The sequence below is a fragment of the Leucoraja erinacea genome, chromosome 9, assembly GCF_028641065.1.
Source record: "Leucoraja erinacea ecotype New England chromosome 9, Leri_hhj_1, whole genome shotgun sequence".
Classification (NCBI taxonomy): domain Eukaryota; kingdom Metazoa; phylum Chordata; class Chondrichthyes; order Rajiformes; family Rajidae; genus Leucoraja; species Leucoraja erinaceus.
The window spans coordinates 52,639,834-52,659,907 of record NC_073385.1 but is presented as its reverse complement, the minus strand read 5'-3'; the positions used below and the strand labels follow the sequence as shown (position 1 = coordinate 52,659,907).

The window sequence follows — 20,074 nt, the reverse complement described above, 5'->3', positions numbered from 1 at the left end:
AAGTGGATATGGCCGGTGAGGGGGATAACTGGCACAGCTGCTTCCATCTATTCCTTTAACCTGGCTTCAACGCTCTCAGCACTCCTGGCTGCTCCTTTATCTTAGACCCCTGGGACCGACCCCCGTACTGACGGTACTGGTCCCTAGTGGTCGTTGCAGCCGGCCAACCCCACTCTAATGCCCTCAATTCTGGGCACTCCTACTTATATGGTCCTTAGCTAAGGGACATATAAGACATTAAAACTGATGATAACAGCTACTATAGTTTTTATTTAATATATATGGTCCGTAGATAAGGGGTGTATCAGATATTAAACTGATAAGAACAGATACTACACTTGATCTTAGCCAAAAAGCCGAGAAGCGATTATTGTAACTAAAACCCCGATGGGACTGACCCTGGTACTCACATACTGGTCCCTTGTAGTAGATTGCAGCCAGTCAACTGCAAAGTCCTTTGCTGTCGAGAAATGAACTTTCTCACCATGCTGGAGCGAAGTTGGGCACAGGTGTTTTTCCCTCTCCGGGAATCGATGTGCCCATGCTGCTCCTGCCGTTGCCAGCTCCTCACGAAGTGCCAGCTGCCACTGCTGCTGCCTGTGCTGCTGCCGCTGTCTGTGCTCCTGCCGCTGTTAGTGCTGCTGCAGCTGCCGGTGCTCCTGCAGCTGCCGGCTCCCACTGCTGCTGCCGCTGCCGCTGCTGCTGCCGCTGCCGCTCCTCCGTGGTTCTCCCGCCGGCCTTACATGGACCTGGTCCATGTCTGCACCTAGAAGGTAAGTTGAAGGAAACGCAGGGTCTCTTACCTGCTGTTCCCGACTTTCCTTCTCCCGCTGGTGACCGTCGTTCCCTGTGTCGGGTTCGAGCCGCTTGGACCGACCCCGGTGTTCACGGGCCTGGTCCTTCGCGGCAGTTCCGCAGCCGGTAACCCCGGCTGTACCTATGGATCCCCTGGACCCTGGGCCTTACCTTTTGAAGAAGGTTTTCAGCCCGAACGTCCCGTTCCGACTCCATCAGTGCCGCTGCACTCGCTGAGTGTTCCGAGCCCCTCGCTGGTCCGAGCTGTCTGTCCCGCAGCCTCTGCGCTGGCTGCTACCGACTGCTCCCAAGCCAGTCTCGTTTGAGACTGGCATAGGGACCTTTTTTACTTTGCTTCCCGCCCGGCCGAGAGGTGAATTTTGCCGGTGCGGGAGCAAAGTCGGGCTCAGGTTGTTCCCCTCCAGGGAAACTCGTGCTGTTGCTGCTGCTGGCTGCTCGCCCTCCACGGGTCTCCCCGCCGGCTTTCCGCAGCCACCTAAAAGTAAGTAGTAAAAAAGGAACGCAGAGTCTCTTACCTGCTGTTCCCGACTGATACCATGTTAAACTGACCTCCTCTACCTGCCTGTGATCTTATCTGTTTATTCCTTGCATATCCACGTACTATCTAAAAGTCTCCTAAATGCCATTATCATATCTGCCTCCATCACTATCCTGAAAGCGTTGTCCATTTATCCACCACAGTGTAAAAGAAGTAGCCCCACCCCCACACACGTCCTCTATACTTTATACTTTGCTCTTCTCATCTTTGATGGGAATAAACAGATGGATGGAAATATTGAAATGAGAAGCTGGTGTCAGCAATACACCGTCACCTCTGGTATATCCCAAGGACTGTTCATTCATTTCTTCCTGGAATAATTGTACTTCATTGGCTATAGATAGACACAAAATGGTGGAGTAACTCAGTGGGTCAGGCAGCATCTCTGCACAAAAGAAATAGGTTCCAGGTCGGAACCCTTCTTCCAGCATTTACTCCAGACTTACTCCAGCATTTTAACATAGAAACATAGAAAACAGGTGCAGGAGTAGGCCATTCCGCCCTTCGAACCAGCACCACCATTCAATATGATCATGGCTGATCATCCAAAATCAGCATCCCGTTCCTGCTTTTTTCCCCATATCCCTTGATTCTGTTAACCCTAAGAGTGAAATCTAATAGCCCTGTCCCACGGTACGAGTTCATTCCAAGAGCTCTCCCGAGATTTAAAAAAATCAAACTCGTGGTAAGCACGGAGAATGAATGTAGTGGGTACGTCGGAGCTTGGGGACGTCTCTTAGCGCTAACGGTAGGTATTCGTGAAGACTCGCTAACGGCAGGCAAGCACGGGAAGACTTGTGAAGATTTTTCAACATGATGAAAAATGTCCACGAGAGCCCCGAGTGCCGACGAGTGGCCATTACCGTAAATCTCCGAGTTCGAATCAGGGCAAACTCTGGAGAATTCTTGGAATGAACTTGTACCGTGGGACAGGGCTTTAACTCTCTTTTGAAAACATCCAGTGAATTGGTCTCCACTGCCTTCTGTGGCAGAGAATTCCACAGGTTCACAACTCTCTAGGTGAAAAAGTTTTTCCTTATCTCAGGCCTAAATGGCCTACCCCTTATTCTTAAACTGTGACCCCTGGTGCTGGATTCCCCCAACATCGGGAACATTTTTCCTGTATCTAGCCCGTCCAATCCCTTAAGAATGTTATATGTTTCTATAAGGTTCCCTCTCATTCTTCTAAATTCCAGTAAACACAAGCCCAGTCGACCCATTCTTTCATCATATGTCAAGTTCAAGTTCACATTTATTGTCACGTGCACCAATTAAGGTAGAGTGATATTTGAGTTACCATGCAGCCATACTAGTAAAGAGAACACAATACACATTAGAATTTAACATAAACATCCACCACAGTGGAATCAGCATTCTTCACTGTGATGGAAGGCAATAAAGTTCAGTCATCTTCCTCCTTTGTTCACCCGTGGTCGGGGCCTTGAACCCTCCACAGTCGCCACCATAGATGTTCAGGCTCTCTCGTAGAGATAATCAAAACTCCGACACCGGAACGGATCGAAACACATTCTGCGAGTTCCTGGATCGGCCGCTTCTTACCGGAGACTGCGGCCTCAAGATGTTAAAGTCAACGGGCACCCGCGGTCGGAGCTCCAACACTGGCGCTCCTCGGCAAAGGATGCCATCACCCGCTCCGCGATGGTAAGTCTGCCGTGCCTGCTGCTTGAAGCCCTGGGCCCGTCTTCGGTCTGGAGAGACCGCACCAATCCAGTTGTCAGGCCGCAAGGGCGGTCGCATCTCCATCAAGATAAGTGACTGGAAACGGTTTCCCCCAACGCCCCCCCCCCTCCCCACACCCCCCACATCAAACCTACCGAGAGACATTAAAACATCCATTTAGACACTCCGAAAAGAACATAAAAGTTTTTAAAAAACCCACAAGCTGCTGGCGAGGCTGCCATCAGTCCTGCCATCCCAGGAATTAACCCGGTGAACATACGCTGCACTACCTCACTAGCAAGAATTTTATGTCTATCTTCAGTATAAACCAGCATCTGCAATTCCTTCCTACTTGGCTGCGGCAGCTTTACATGCAGTAATAAAGCAAACATACTGAAACTGGCAGTGTTAACTCGACATGATGGAAAACTGCTCGTAAACAAAGAGCCAACATACCTCCATGTCCAATCAATTCAAGTATTCCTTTTCTTCACAAAGAACGATCTTGAATTCATAACACAAAAACAGGTTGTTTGTAACAATTAGTCTAAGTAGAAATTGCTGTTTCATGATGCCAACCACGTGCTTGCCTGGTTTTAGCTTTTTATAGTAGCTAATGCATTATAATGATTATATTACTAGACTCGGGGGCCACGACCTAATGTGAGTGAAATACCACAACAGCAATTTGAAAATGAATCTCGCAATAAAATTCTTGAAATAAAAAGCCTGTATCAGTGATATGCTTAGCTGCATTGTTATGTCTGATGTATCCTAAGGTTACCTCTGGTGTATCCCGAGGTCTATTCCTTCATTTCTTCCTATTTCTCATTTGCACGCTGGCACTTTGTGACATCATGATGAACTGTCTGTGCACTAATGACGGTCAGCTCTATCTCCACACCACTTCTCTGCTTTGTCTAAATTGGCAAACCAATATAGGATGGTAAATCAGCTGCCATTTCCACCAGCCGGGTATAGGGAAGGTCAACGCCACCTTCTGTGGTCCCCAGGGCAAACTCCATTCCCTAGCTGAAGATTCCATCCCTATCCCTGGCACATATCTAGAGTGGAACCATTTGCAACCTTGTGATGATCTTCTGCCCATGTAGCTGTGCTGTAACAATTGCCTAATTCCATCTCTTTGACATGTCTGACTGCCTTTGCCTTAGATACTCTGTTGCAGAAACCAATATCCATATCTTTGTTACCTCTAGCCTTGTCTATTCTTGTTCTTCCAGCCTCGTATGATTCTCTGTGAATTTGAAGTGATCCAAATTGCTGATTTCTCTGTCCTACCTGCACCTACTAATGTTTCCCATTCCTTCTGTGTTTGATGACTGAAAGCCATGCTTCTGGTTTTATAATTGTCACACTTGATTTCAAATCCCTCCCTGGACCCAACTCTCCCTATCTCTGTAATCTTCCTTGCCTTGAATCCTTCGGAGATATCTCTGCCAACTCCAGTTGTACCCATTTGATCGTCTGTAAATGTAATTGGTCCACAGTTCGTGCCCAATCCTTTGCTGTTAAAGGCTGAATTTCTAGAACTCTCTCCCTCAATCTTTACAATCAATCCACTTATTTCCCATTCGTTCCTCCTTTAAAATCCTCTTTAAAACTAAGCCTTTGGTTATCAATCTCCAATGCTTGATGGCAGGATTTTATTGATAATGCTCCTGGGAAGCAATTCAGACTATTTTGCTTCATTTAAGGACGCCATATCTGTGCAAGATAATGTTGATGCCACATTCTCATCAAGAGAAATCATCAGGTCCTACTACTCTGAGTCATTTCTATATTATTTTGCACAACACATCTTGTGCATTCTAATGAAAAGACACGCTGGAAACACCTTCAGGAACCATTTCAACATTGTTGCAATGCAATGCAGGGCTACAGACTCCAACATCACAAGAAAGAGCCTGGAAGCTCTTGCCATCTGGCACAGGACAGATTCCGAGACTTGCCTCCGACCTGCCACAGAGGTTCCCTCGATGGTCCAAATTGATAGGATAATGTCTTTTTTATCTCTTGAGATGCAGAGAAACTAGTTCAGGGGGAATATTTATCACTGGTATTCAATATTAAACGTATTTGATAAGATCAGTTATAGTTGCACGCTGGGACAGAATGTGTCATTGGGACAGAATGTGTGGCAGACTGTGCTGCAGGCAGTTAATATCCTTTTGCACATTTAGCATTGACAGCCAAAGGGGAATTTCACCCCCTGCCTCCATGTGTTTGTCAGTTTCCGTTTAGATGGACACCTTTGTATTCCTTCCCCTTTCTTTCCTGCTGGCTTTTCTTTCTTTCTCAGCAGGTGTGATGTGATAGAACATTTTTTTTTCCGCGTCACATCACTAAGTGCATTTGTGCATGTTATCACGTAAGACCCACGATCACAATATTAAATGGTCTTTTGAGGGTCACTGGCAGAACCGGCAGCACACTTACATTGTTTTGTCAGTCGCATTTTGGGGAAATAACTGGTGAAGCTCTGAATCTGTTTGAAACAAAAGGCAAGCAAAGTGATTTAAAAAATATAAAATAAGCTTAGGAATTATAACCATTTAGCCATGGAAAAATTGTGCAAAATTATTAGCATATAGAGTGTTTTCACACAATAGCCAATAGACAATAGGTGCAGGAGTAGGCCATTTGGCCCTTCGAGACAGCATCGCCATTCAATGTGATCATGGCTGATCATCCACAATCAATACCCCGTTCCTGCCTTCTCCCCATGTCCCCTGACTCCGCTATCTTCAAGAGCCCTATCTAGCTCTCTCTTGAAAGTATCCAGAGAACTGGCCACTGCCCTCTGAGGCAGAGAATTCCACAGACTCACAACTCTCTGTGTGAAAAAGTGTTTCCTCATCTCTGTTCTAAATGGCTTACCCCTTATTCTTATACTGTGGCCCCTGGTTCTGGACTCCCCCAACATCGGGGACATGTTTCCTGCCTCTAGCGTCCCCAAACCCTTAATAATGTTATATGTTTCAATAAGATCCCATCTCATCCTTCTAAATTCCAGAGTATACAAGCCCAGCCACTCCATTCTCTCAGCATGACAGTCCTGCCATCCCAGGAATTAACCTTGTGAACCTACGCTGCACTCCCTCAATAGCAAGAATGTCCCTCAAATTTGGGGACCAAAACTTCACCTTTAAGAAGTATGCATTCCATCAATGGTGTGACATTGGAAACATTGTTGTATCAGCCACTGTTGTTCAGTGAGTGTTGTTTGCTTATAATAAAGGATGTGTGGGTGGAAATGCTATCCCCTAGCTTGACTTGCTGAACAATAATGTAGAAGAACCCACTGACGTTCCATCGGTGATAGCTTTGGGATCTTGCTGTGGAGAAAATGGCAAGGAAGTAATCAAGGTGAGCGAAAAAGGAGGCCTCCAGGTATAGCAGCAATAACTCCAAGCAGCAGACATGCGGTAAGCTGGAGAGGTATGACAGGTCGCAACCATTCATTCTGTACATGGCATGGGTGCCAGTGTACCTCAGATCAATTGATATTTTCAATATCCCAGGGAAGGACAGGGAGCAGAACAGCAAAGCTGTATGTGAAAGGAAAGAAGGCAATAGCAACCCTAGGTGCAGAGAAAATGTAAAAATGAACAAGTTTGTTAAAGCCACAAATCATAGATGATGTTTCTTACATTGACACTGAAAGAACTTTGAAGGCATATATTAATCCAGCCATTTTGGAGATTTCCAGGAGTTATATTTGGAACATGCAAGCAGGAGAAACAGTTCATGACCATGTTCTTATGAAAGGTCATCGATACAAAACATTCATTCTATTTTTCTCTCCAGGAACTCAGGTTCAATTCTGACCTCAGTTGCTGTCTGTGTGGAGTTTGCACATTATGTCCTTAACAGTGTGGGTTCTCTTTGCATGCTTTGGTTTCCTCCCAAATTTCAAACACATGTAAGTTTAGGGTCAGTGCAAACTCAGTGGACCGAAGGGCCTTTTCCATGCTCCATCTCTCTATAACTATAACAATGACACCTGTATAAACGGTGTGGAGCTAAGCTTAGCAATGAGCCTGCTTCTCTCTTTTGCAGCTTTCTCTTTTCTGTTTTTCGTTCACATTTTCAGCATCTGGAGTTTTGGGATTTACTGCCTGAGAAAATATCAGCCTATGAAAGCAGGTATTGTGGAACTGCTGTGGGTAGGTGTCATTTAAATAGATAAAATACCTTGTGAGTCATTGTGGCACAGCTGGTGGAACCCCTGTGACCCAGCCTCAATCCTGTCCTTTGTTGCTGTTTGCATGGAGCCTGCATGTTCTCCCTGTGACTGGATGTGCTTTGAGTTTATCCTGAGTGCTCGCAGCTTCCGCCAGTCCCACAAACTGAAGGTGTGCAAGTTGGCTAATTGGCCACTGTAAATCGATCCTTGTGCATTGGTGAGTGGTAGAGTCCAGAAGGGGAGATGGGGAGAATGAAATGGGGTTAGTGTAGGATTATTGTAAATGTGTTGTTGATGGTCAACCTAGTCAGATTGGGTTGAAGGGCTTGATTTCTTCCTCTCTATACAGTGGCTTTTCCCTCGGAATCCCTTACAAGCATGGCATTAACCTGGCCTTCCATCTCACAAATGATCAACCAATTCTCCTCTTCCTGTTCTAGTCCAAGTGTTTCACATCCATTGACAATTTCAGCATCCTGTAAACCAGACCAGTGAACCAGACATTTTTCTCCATATCGTCAATAATGCCAGAGCAAGTAAGAGAAAGGTCTTACAGCATGTTAAGTAAGTAAGTAAGTAAGTTTATTGGCCAAGTATTCACATACAAGGAATTTGCCTTGGTGCTCCCCCCACAAGTAACAACATACAGTGATAGTCACGAATAACTCAGAAAACACTAAACATTAATAATAATAAATCATTAATGACAAAACACCATTGATCAAGCATGTGAACCAACAAAATACTAGATCAAAGGGAGGCCACAGATTTTTGACTGTTGAGTAGAGCAACTACCTGTGGATAAAAAGCTGTTTTTATTTCTGACTGTGGCAGCTTTGACAGTCCGGAGTCGCCTTCCAGAGGGAAGTGATTCAAAGAGTTTGTGGCCAGGGTGAGAGGGGTCAGAGATGATCTTGCCTGCTCGCTTCCTGGCCCTTCCGGTGTACAGTTCATCAATGGAGGGAAGGTTGCAGCCAATAACTTTCTCTGCCGTTTAAGAAGGAACTGCAGATGCTGGAAAATCAAAGGTAGACAAAAGTGCTGGAGAAACTCAGCGGGTGCAGCAGCATCTATGGAGCGAAGGAGGCAATGTTTCGGGCCGAAATTCTTCTTCAGACTGAAGAAGGATTTCGGCCAGAAACGTTGCCTATTTACTTCGCTCCATAGATGCTGCTGCACCTGCTGAGTTTCTCCAGCACTTTTGTCTACTAACCTTCTCTGCTGATCGGACGATTCGCTGCTGTCTCCAGGTGTCGTGCTTGGTCGCTGAGCCAAACCAGACCATGATGGAGAAGGTGAGAACAGACTCTACGATGGCTGTGTAGAATTGGACCATCATTGCCTGTGGCAGATTGTGCTTCCTCAGCTGCCGTAGGAAGTACATCCTCTGGTGTGCCTTTTTGACTGGGGAGTAGATGGTAGCTCCCCAGTTAAGGTCCTTGGAGACGATGGTTCCCAGGAACTTACAAGACTCCACAGATGTGACTGTGGTGTTGTTGATGGTGAGTGGGGTGAGGAGAGGAGGAGCTCTCCTAAAGTCTACAATCAATTCCACTGTCTTAAGAGCATTGAGCTCTAGGTTGTTGCAACAGCACCAGGACGCCAGCTGTGACACTTCCTGTCTGTAGGTGGATTCCTCCCCATCCTGGATCAGTCCTATTAGGGTTGTGTCATCCGCAAGTATTCAAGAACTGTTCTATTACACACAAGGCCTTGAACCATGTATGCAATGCAATTTTGCAGCTGTGTTCTTTCTCACAAAACAAGGATTTACCCATTGCAAACACTTCAACATATCTTTCAGGTGCTGAATAATTGCTAGACCGAGAAATATAAAGTGCAATGATTTTCTGCACTAAAATTAGTTTGTTTTTTTGGCTAAATGGTATAATTTCTAAGCTTATTTTATATTTTTTAAATCACTTTGCTTGCATTTGTTTCAAACAGAACCAGTTATTTCCCCGAAATGTGACTGACAAAACAATGTAAGTGTGCTGCCGGTTCTGCCAGTGACCCTCAAAAGACCATTTATTATTGTAACACCAATAAATAGAACTGATAGATATCAAATGTGCTTCAGCTGCTGTGATTCTCCATATAAGAGCTGTCAGGGCAATATGTAACATCAAACCATCACTCAATATCAGACTGCATCTCCCTCTTCCAAGAAAATAAGCTGTGCTTTAAAATTTTCAATGGCACTTCAAATTGCATGCTGATGCAGAGTAATTAGATTCAGTTACCTGAGGCAATGGTTTGCTATTCACTTGCCTTTCATTGCCTGTGGCCTGCAATCTTATTCACGTGCTAAGCAGCACAAATGAAAACACAGAAGTGTGTTGTATTTTGATTGACAATGACAGGTCATCTGCTTCATTTGTACCCAGTAGACCCTGTCAAACTAAACCTCACTTTAATGTATTTTTTTCTCCTTGGCCTAGTTACTGATCTAACACCTTCAATTCCCGTTACAAGATTGAAATTGATACGATTTTGCTCAACAGAAGAAAGGTGAATAAATGGGACATAAATTCTGTTCAGCCATGTGACAATTAATTGTGATCCTTGCAATTGCTCTAAAATGCCCCCACCAGTGTGTTTAGGCTGGGACATCAATTTCTCGCTCCCTTTTTTTGAACAAAGATTTAATAGTTACAGTATGTGTAGGAAGGAACTGCAGATACTGTTTTACACAAAATTGCTGGAGTAACTCAGCGGGACAGGCAGCATCTCTGGAGAGAAGGAATGGGCGACCTTTCGGGTCAAGACTGGAGTCTGAAGAAGGGTCTTGACCCGAAACATCACCTATTCCTTCTCTGCAGAGATGCTGCCTTTCCTGCTGAGTTAGTCCAGCACTTCGTGTCTATCTAATATTTACAATATGTACTTTGGTGTTCTTATCTCATTCCCAGATCAAAGGGAACTTTGATTGTGGAATTTCCACATCTCTCAACAACCTAGGACGTATCTCTTGTGGGTAGACACAAAATGCTGGAGTAACTCAGCAGGTGAGGCAGCATCTCTGGAGAGAGGGAATGGGTGACATTTTGGGTTGAGACCCTTCTTCAGACTGATGTCAGTGACAATGATAGAATGTAGTCAGAGACAGTAAGACTGGTGGGAGACCTTGGAAGGGGAGGGGATGGAGAGAGAGGGGGAAAGCAAGGGCTATTTGAAGTTAGAGAAGTCAATGTTCACGCCACTGGGGTGTAAGCTACCCAAGCAAAATATGAAGTGCTGTTCCTCCAATTTGCGCTGGACCTCACTCTGATAATGGAGGAGACCCAGGACAGAAAGGTCAGATTGGGAATGGGAGGGGGAGCTAAAGTGCTGAGCATCCGGGAGATCAGGGAGGTTAAGGCGGACTGAGCGGAGGTGTTCAGCGAAACTATCGCCGAGCCTGCGCTTGGACTCGCCGATGTACAGTGTCGAGCTTGCGCTTAGTTAATGAAGTATCTCTTGTTGGCTTTTCTAATTTGAATGTTGTTAACCATTGATATACATTCCATTTTTTTGCTATTATTAATCTTTCCAATTATACGACATGTTTTGATACTAAATGTTGGTGGCAGCTTCTTCTCGAGTGAACAAAGTCGCAAAAAACAATAGGATAAATGTCAATACACCATATAATGGATATCTGAAAAAAAACCACTGCTAATACTCACCAATTCAGGAAATGTTGGTGGAGAGAGGGAAACAGAGTTAACATTTTACATTCCTCAGAACTGTGAAAAGCTTGAAATGAAATAAGCATTCAATTGCAGAGAAGTGGGGGGGGGGGGGGGGAGAACTAAAGCCAATGCCAGTTGTACGGTTAACTACACTATCAACACTCAACAAAAGTGGAAGGGAATCTCTGGTGTAGGGCCAAGGAAGGCCAGGCAATGCAGGCTGAAAGATGATGGTGAAAGCATGACTGGAGGAGGTGCAAATGGGGGTAGATTAATGAAATCTGAAATACCAGAGTACAAAAAAAATCAAACAGTGTAAATGTGCAATGCAAGGATGGGCCAAAGGGCCTGTTTCCACACCATGATCTCTAATCCAAAGTAAAGTGCTGCTGAAATTGGTGAGCACAGGAAGAGACAAGGGGAAAACTTTTGTGGAGGGAGATGGGAAGGTGATGGTGAAAGTATTGCACGGCAACATTTTTAGAAACATAGAAACATAGAAACATAGAAATTAGGTGCAGGAGTAGGCCATTCGGCCCTTCGAGCCTGCACCGCCATTCAATATGATCATGGCTGATCATTTTTATAGGAAAAGTTGTCGTAGAAGACTGGACAAAACCTAGACTCAGTGACAAAAATAATTGTACAGGGCTCCGGGCAGAATAATATCCTAATTTCACCTGAATTAAAGGATACATCACTCATGATTCCATTCCCTAACATGTCTTGACATTGTCACGTCTTCCCTTTTGTCTTCTAGCCTCTCTTCCTAAAACCACTTGATTTTTGCTGCCACGGCATTATTTGTGATTTTTCATTCCGCCCCTTGATGAATATGAAAATCATACCCTCAATTCCCCATAATAGATGGTGGCTGAGCAGAACTCACTACATGGAGCACAAAATCATCTAGCTGGAATTCATAATATGACATGACATTAATGAACATTTAGAAAGCCAAAGCACTCATCATGGACTTGTAAAGAACAGGTCATGCTTGAATGATATAATGGATTTAATAAAAAAGAGAATATCTTGATAAAGGGAACGTGATGGATGATATGTAAATTAATTTTTCAGCAGGCATTGGAAAATTTGCCTCGTGAAAGACGTTTTATTAAATTTAAGGCACATAGAATACAGTCTATAAAGATACAGGGAATGCCAGTTGATAGGAAGTAAAATGTAGAAAATTGAATGTTTCTTGGATTAGAATCTGTGCTGAAACTACCTGTGTTTTCTTGGAAAAGGAAATTCACACTGAAGTTTGCTAATGATACTAAGTCAAGAAATCATGCAGCCTGGAAGAAAGAATAAGAGAGGTTTCAATAAATCTTTGGTGGATCAGGAGATTGCTACAATTTATAATAGAGATATAGTTCATTCAAGGGGGAAAAAGTGATGTAAAGAAGTATACTTGGACAGAACAGAGATTTATGCCATAATTTAGAGCAATCTGCAATGCTTTGGGTGAGAAACTGATGGAAATGGCTATTCTGACAAGAGTTGTAAAGTATCTAGATGAGCACTTAAATCTCCAAAACATGGTAGGATTAGTATAGATGGATACTAGATGATTGGTCAAGACATAATGGGCCAACAGGTTATTTCTGTGATGTAAGACTCAATGACTTTGTTTTTAGACAATGATGAACCATACCATATTGAATATTGAAGTGGAAAATTTACACCTGCCCTTCCTTAGCATTAGTTTAGTTTTAGTTTAGAGATGCAGCGCGGAAACAGGCTCTTCAGCCCACCAAGCCTGTGCCGACCAATGATCCCCGCATATTAACACTATCCTACGCACACGAGGGACAATTTACACGTGTACTAAGGCAATTAACCAATGCGTTATGTAAATCTTTGGAGTATGGGAAGGAAACCGAAGATCTCAGAGAAAACCCATGTGGTCACGGGGAGAACATACAAACGCTGCACAGACAACACCTGTAGTCGGGATCGAACCCTGGTCTCTGGCGCTGAAAGCACTGTAAGGCAGCAACTCTACCGCTGCGCCACCATGCTGCCCTGATTAATTTGATAATAATTGGTGAATTTTTAGGGAATGCAATAAAGCAAGCAAATGTGAGGCTGTGTGCAGAAATACATACTAATTTGGCTGAAATTGTAATGTATCCTTCTTTTTCCTTATTGAAGAATTGGCAGTTCCCTGATGGAAAATGCATACCACCATCTGCTGCATCTGCCCCCAAGGTGAAGCTTTCCACTCTAGGATATCTGAGATGTCCTCTTTCTCCAGGAATTGTTTCCCCCCACGACACCCCCCAGACAGAAAAGAGGTAGAGTTCACCCCATCTGCCTCCAGATCCAATACAACATTCTCTGTCACTTCTGCCAATTTCCACACGATCCCACCAAAATATTCCAGAAGTATTAATAGGAGGCAATTCTTTCACTCAAATGGTGGTGTGTATATGGAATGAGTTGCCAGAGGAGGCAGTTGAGACAGGTACCAAAACTGTCTTTAAAACACAGCTTAAAAAAAAAGATATTTGGACAAGTACATGGATAGGAAAGGTTTAGACTAGAGGGAAGATAGACACAGTCTGAAGAAGGGTTCTAACCCAAAACATCACCTATTCCTTTTCACCAGAGATGATGCCTGACCCACTGAGTTACTCTGGCATTTTTGTGTCTATCTTTGGTATAAACCAGCAGCTGCAGTTCCTTCCTACACAAGGCAAAATTAAGGGAAATGGGACTAGCTTAGATAGGGGATCTCAGTTGGCATGGTCGAGCTGGGAAAAGAGCCCGTTTCCATGTTGCATGACTATGACTCCAAGTCTGTTTTTGTGCTCAATGTTTCAGCATCTGCAGTCTCCTGAGTCTTTTTGCCACCTAGCTTGAGTTTTTTCTGCACATTCATTCACTGCAGCATGTGGATCTTAGCCAACTAAGCTCACTGCAGCTATATTCTCCCTGCCTCTGAATAATATCATTGGTGCTTAAGTATTCCACAGGGAGTTACATCTAGTAAATGACTCTAGGTTTCTTACTGGCAAACACTAAAATAGATTGTTGTTGCTCTGTGTGTTGCTATCGAGGTTTCATGCATCAGATCTGAAATGCATCCAGTAAAGATATCAATACTCTCTACCTAACTTGGATTATTAATGACATTTATCTGCCATCACCCCCTTGCCAAGCTCACAAAAAATTAATACTGCCTTTCATTTGACTTATTGTTCACATTGGAGGTAAAATCATAGAAACATGGCTCTTTAGGGCAGAGGGAAAAGCTTGTTTTTTCCATCATGTTAATTCCATCTATGCAGGTCAGGCTCATTTGATGGGGCTTTTTGAACTTAGGCTTTAAGGTACCAGTAGACTATTAATTGTAACTACATCTATTTATTTAAGAAACCTTCTTGGCTAAATTAGAAAATCGCAAAACAGAACAGGACTATTTCTGCAAGTATACTCTGTTTATTTTGCCTGGTCACCCTTCACTTTCCAATTAACTTTGGGATTCAGCTGACAACGTTTCCTCTCTCTGCTAGTTTTTGTGGCAATTAATGAGTTTAAAATAAATGTTGTTGACATTGAGGTGAATATAACTAAAGATGTACAAATTGGAAATTCTAAGTGCATCTGGGTTTTGATGTGCTCCAAAAGCTATTCATTGTGTCAAGGGGAGAAATAATGGATAGGAAACACAGAAGTGCGAATCTCCCATAGTACACCACGGATTTTAATTGAGAACAAGCCTACTTTTTCCATGGATTTCTTGGCTGACAGTTAGCCTGACTTAACAGGCTGGCTGTCTTCCAGGAAAGCCTGAAGACTGCAGCAGGAAAGCGGGCAGGGAAAGATCTGTTGGAATTCTGGATGGAGAGGTGGAGAAGGAGATGAAATTATGTTAATGAAGGGCACCCGTTGACCATTGTTGAGCTACAGTTCCATGTACCCATGAAGTACCTTGTCATACGTAATCTGTCATAATGTGTACGTTTGCATTTGGAATATGGGGTATACAATAAATAAGACAGCTGCAACTTTACCCAACAAGTATAAACAACAAAGTTTTTCCTGAGAGGTCAGCGCACATCAATCATGAATAAACTCTCAAAATGACAGCTTTCCCAGCTTAAAGGTGTTGAATTCAAATAGAAGAGCCAATAGGTGTACGAAATTGTGAGAGGAACTTTGAACTGGATTTTCCGAGGATCTTTGACTTTGAACTGGAATTTAAAGGTCTATTCATGTTTATTCCAAAACTAGACCTGCAACAATCTTCCCTTACTGTTTGCATAATGTCCTTCATTCACTTTGCACAACCTGTCCTGAAATGCATCAGCATTAAATATTCCAACCTCCTTACAACCTGTTTCCTGTCCTTTCATTCCAATTGTTGCCTCCACCTCCCAGTCTGTGCCTTTGTGTTCCGAGTAAGACAACATTTCACTGACAGGAAAAGCTATAACAATGAATACTCTGAGTAGTATTCCCTTCTCCTTCTGCTCACTTTTAAAAGCTTACAAGTGCTTCATTAATCCAATATCTAAGACTTGATGAGTTGCATTCCTAATTACTCAGACTTGGTTCTTGTGACCATAATCCTTTTCGAAGTTTTCCTAACTTTTTGCAGCTCAATATATACTTAACATGCAATGTGAACATTAGTAGGTTAACTGACTGGGGGGATATTTAGCAGCATCTCACCTCTTCTAACATATTTTGATACAGATATTATCTTGTGTTCAGTTTTGGTCAACCTGCTATAAGAAAGATGCAATTAAGCTGGAAAAAGTACAGTTAAAATTTACAAGGATGTTGCTAAGACCCGATGGCCTGAGCTGTAAGAGGAGATGCAGGCTAGGACCAAATGGGACTAATTTAGATGAGGCATCTTGGTTGGCATGGATGAGTTGTGCCAAAGGGCTCAGGCCAAAAGGCCTGTTTCTCTGCTGTATATCTCTTATGCCTGATGCCATCAATAAAGGGCATTCACCCTAACATTTGTATGCTAGTGTTCAGGGCATCCCCACAACATTGCAATTATTTATCATATAATCTCTCTCTCATGTGATCCTCAACGCCACTCTTAAAACCTTAATGCACTCTTCAGCTATGATTTCCAAATAGAAACATAGAAACATAGAAAATAGGTGCAGGAGTAGGCCATTTGGCCCATTCGATCCTTCAATGTGATCATGACTGATCATCCACAATCCTGCCTTCTCCCCATATCCCCATGATTCTGCTAGCCCTAAGAGCTGTACCTAACTCTCTTTTGAATGAATCCAGTGAATTGGTCTCCACTGCCTTCTGAGGCAGGGAATTCTACAAATTCACAACTCTCTGGGTGAAAAAAATGTTTCTTATCTCAGTTCTAAATGGCCTACCCCATGTTATTAACCGTGGCCCCTGGTTCTGGACTCCCCCAACATTGGGAACATGTTTCCTGCATCTAGCATGTCCAATCCCTTAATAATTTTATATGTTTCTCGTTATAAGGCCAGATCCCAACTCTCTCATCCAATTTGAAAATTCAATATCGAGAAATGAATATAAACGGAACATTAACAGTCATTCCATGCTTTCATCAGAAAATGATGACAGCACCCCTCCATCCCACTGGGCCACACTATTGGAAGTGTTAACCTTGTGAACCTACGCTGCACTCCCTCAATAGCAAGAATGTCCCTCCACACTGAGGAAGGATACATTCAAATTAGGGGACCAAACATGACCTCCACCTATGGCAAGAAATTGGTCCCTAATCTGCATTCAAAAATTTAGGAGACCAAAACTGCACACCATATACTCATTCATTGGCCTGTGGTCTTGCAACCAGGGGATACCCTGCACAACTTTCAGAAGGACCATCTTTGCTCCCTATACTCAAATCCTCTCGTTCATTTGAAGGATCCAACATTCCCGCCCCTCATTTTCAAAACCATCTTTTGGTGTTGGTAATAGAAGTCCTTTTTTTGAGTCCCAAAATGTCACCTTGTGTAAAAATCAACATCGTTTTGAGAAAGTTGCATCATAAACGCTTTAATTTTGTAACATGGAACTATCTGCACTAATTTGTGCTTGTAACTAGTTTGTGCTACTTTGATTTCCAGCATCTTAAACATCATTTATATTAGATTGGCATACTTTCAAGTTTCAAATTTGCATTTAAACTAAATTGTTACACTACATCCTGGGACTCAGTTTATGAAAGAATCCCATCAGAGATATCACCATCTCAGCGTTACTCAATTAACATTTCTCTAAAGAGGCAGCACAGTAGTGCAGCTGGTAAAAATGCTGCCTCATTGCGCCAGAGACACAGGTTCAATCCTGACCTTGGATGCTGTCTGTGTGGGTTTCCTCCAGGTGCACCGGTTTCCTCCCACATTCCAAACCCATGCGGGTTTGCACGTTAAATGGCCTCTGTAAATTGCCCTGAGTGTGTAGGGTGTGGAGTGGAGCTTAGAAAGTAGGATAACATTGAGCTAGAATGGGCGATGGTTGGTGTAGACTCAGTGGGCTGAAGGGTCTGTTTTTATATTGTATCTTTCAATCAATAAACCAGCCCGTTATACTGTTCTAGGTGAAAAACATTGATGCAACTTTTGAGCTAAATCACACAGATAATTGATATAATGAAGATTGGAAGATTCATTCAGCAGATAAAACATGCTTTTCAACAACTGATAAAGGTCTGAGACCTCACTTTAAAACACCGAAAACAGCCTGTAATCTTACTGAATACGATGGGGTTACTCAGAAATGGAGCAATTTACTGCTGGCTAGAATAGTTAATGCTGTTTAGGCAAGTTCATCAGGAATGCAGAGAATGTGCACTTCCTTCGAAGAAGCTTCCTGAAACAAGATACAACATGGATAGGACTTTAGGATTGGATCGCAAACTTAAAAGATTTCACAATTTGTTATGGTGATCGCTGGAATGCCCGATCTTCAGCATGGGCTGCAACTGAAAAAATGTTTTGTTGATTTTGTGATAGTGCAAGACCCAGCCTGTTCCACTGTTCAGCAAATGGGAGTAGATTTTTTTCTATCAATACTACAGACATGGTCGAATTGATTAAAATTTCCAGATTATACAGGAGTGGCTTTTTTAAATGAATATGTGCAGGAATATGAAACTGCTTGGAATATTAACCTTTCACAAATGAATACAATTGTTAGGAAATTCCAATATTCAGCTGCCTGGGCTGTTAGTAACTATGGAAATATGTGCAATAGTCAGCAAGTTGCTCTGTGGTTAAAACATGAAACTGCTACTCTGGCAACTTCAAATTACATGCTATTCAAGTGAAAGGAAATGATTTCTGCTATTCATGCAAAGCAAATATTTAAATGCATCTTTCCCTCTATTTGTTAAACGTATACTGTAGAACTTTGTCATAACATCTTATTTGGTGTATCTGTTCCTCTTTTACGACCAGCAAACAAATCAATAATCAAGCTTGAGAGAATGAGCATTAATAACCTGTCCAACTTGGTATCGATTTGTACTTCGTCAATTCCAAGCATCTGAAACTTGAAATGTGTCTACTCCTGTTGTTTATGAGCTAAAGAGGCTCAGATCGTATCCATTAAGATGGCAGAAATTGTATGGTTATTTTGGGCAAGGCTCCAGAGATGTACAAGATGCTTGTGGGGAGCATTTATATTGAAACCAGGGTATGTATTGAACTGCCCTGGCCTGATTAACCACATGATGACTGCATCCAGCAAAGTGGTAACAACAAACAGGATGATTTCTTTACTTGTTGAATTTTTATATGTGTGGAATGTACATGGACTGGTCGGACTGAATGTTCCACCTAAACTCAATGTGTTTTCTAAATGACGTCAGTAGGTCAATCAGAGACAAATGTAGTTATCTGACATTGTGTGCAAGTTGGCATTTTAAAACGGAACAGTTATTGTTTTCCTTCTGGAGTTTACCATATAGAAACTTCTACTAAAATTTGTGCTTCTCATTTTAGAAACCTAAACATTACCAGTTGAAAGCTTTGAAAATTAAATATTTATTCCTTTCTAATTCAACAATGAAATAATGGGCTAGAACATTCTGCGGGCAGTGGGCTGTGTTTGTTAGTGTCGACAAACAACAGCTAAGTTGTTTATACTTCACTTTTGCTGAAGCGAAAGGAGACTATGGCGCAATTTTAAGAATCAATACACTGTTCTCCCCAGATCAAAATATTGTCCATATTGTTATCATGAGGTATTGTCACCTTGCAGCAATTTATCATTACTGCAAAAAGTCTGGGCCATTCAGTCTGTTATCTCCAGATCTCAAATAGATAAGTATTCTGTCTTTAAAATAAGGTCTTACCTCTTGGATATAAACACGCTACATTAAGCCATTACAGGAAGGAGTCTCACAACCAGCTACCTTTTAATATTTAAAGACGATGATTGAATGAGAGGAAAAGGACAGGCAACATGCTCAGAGGAATGGGAGCGTGTTGAGACGTAGGGAACTGGAGTAGTTAACCTAGTTATGCACAGCAGATGAGTTGTAATATGGGAAATACAGCAGCCAATTTACATAGACTGAGCCTTCAGTGTTGACAATATGATAATAACCAAATAATCTGTTTATGAGGGATAATATATTGGTCAAGATTACTGTGGTGAAATCGTACCGTAGGAGCTTATGCAACACCTAAGAGGATAAATATTGGTCTAGCATTGTATCCAAAAGTCAGCCCTGCCAACAATGCTGCACTTACTCAACACCGTACTGGAGTGACAGCAAATATTTGTGTTCCGGTCGATAGTGGGTTAGAGATACCAACAGTTATGAAGAGAATATATGGTTTAGGTTTTGAAATGAAAAAATGAAATGATTCAATTTATTGTCATTGTCAGTGTACAGTACAGAGACAACGAAATGCATTTTTAGCATCTCCCTTGAAAGGGAGACACAGGGCGTCGCGGTGTGCCCGCGCCTGCCGCCGTAACATTCCATTACAGGCAAAGGTGGGTGAAGTGTCTTGCCCAAGGACACAACGACAGTATGCATTCCAAGCGGGATTTGAACCGGCTACCTTCCGGTCGCCAGCCGAACTCTTAGCCCATTGTGCTATCTGATAGATAGCACTATTTTCTACCAAGGCTAGAAAATATAAACCACAGGGTAAATAACGTAGTGTAGAATATTAA

At 42.7% G+C, this 20,074-nt stretch overlaps 1 pseudogene; it reads right to left on the bottom strand.

Moving 5' to 3' along the window:
• Positions 1-260: 260 nt before the first annotated feature.
• Positions 261-368, bottom strand: LOC129700626 (U2 spliceosomal RNA; annotated as a pseudogene).
• Positions 369-20,074: the final 19,706 nt, after the last annotated feature.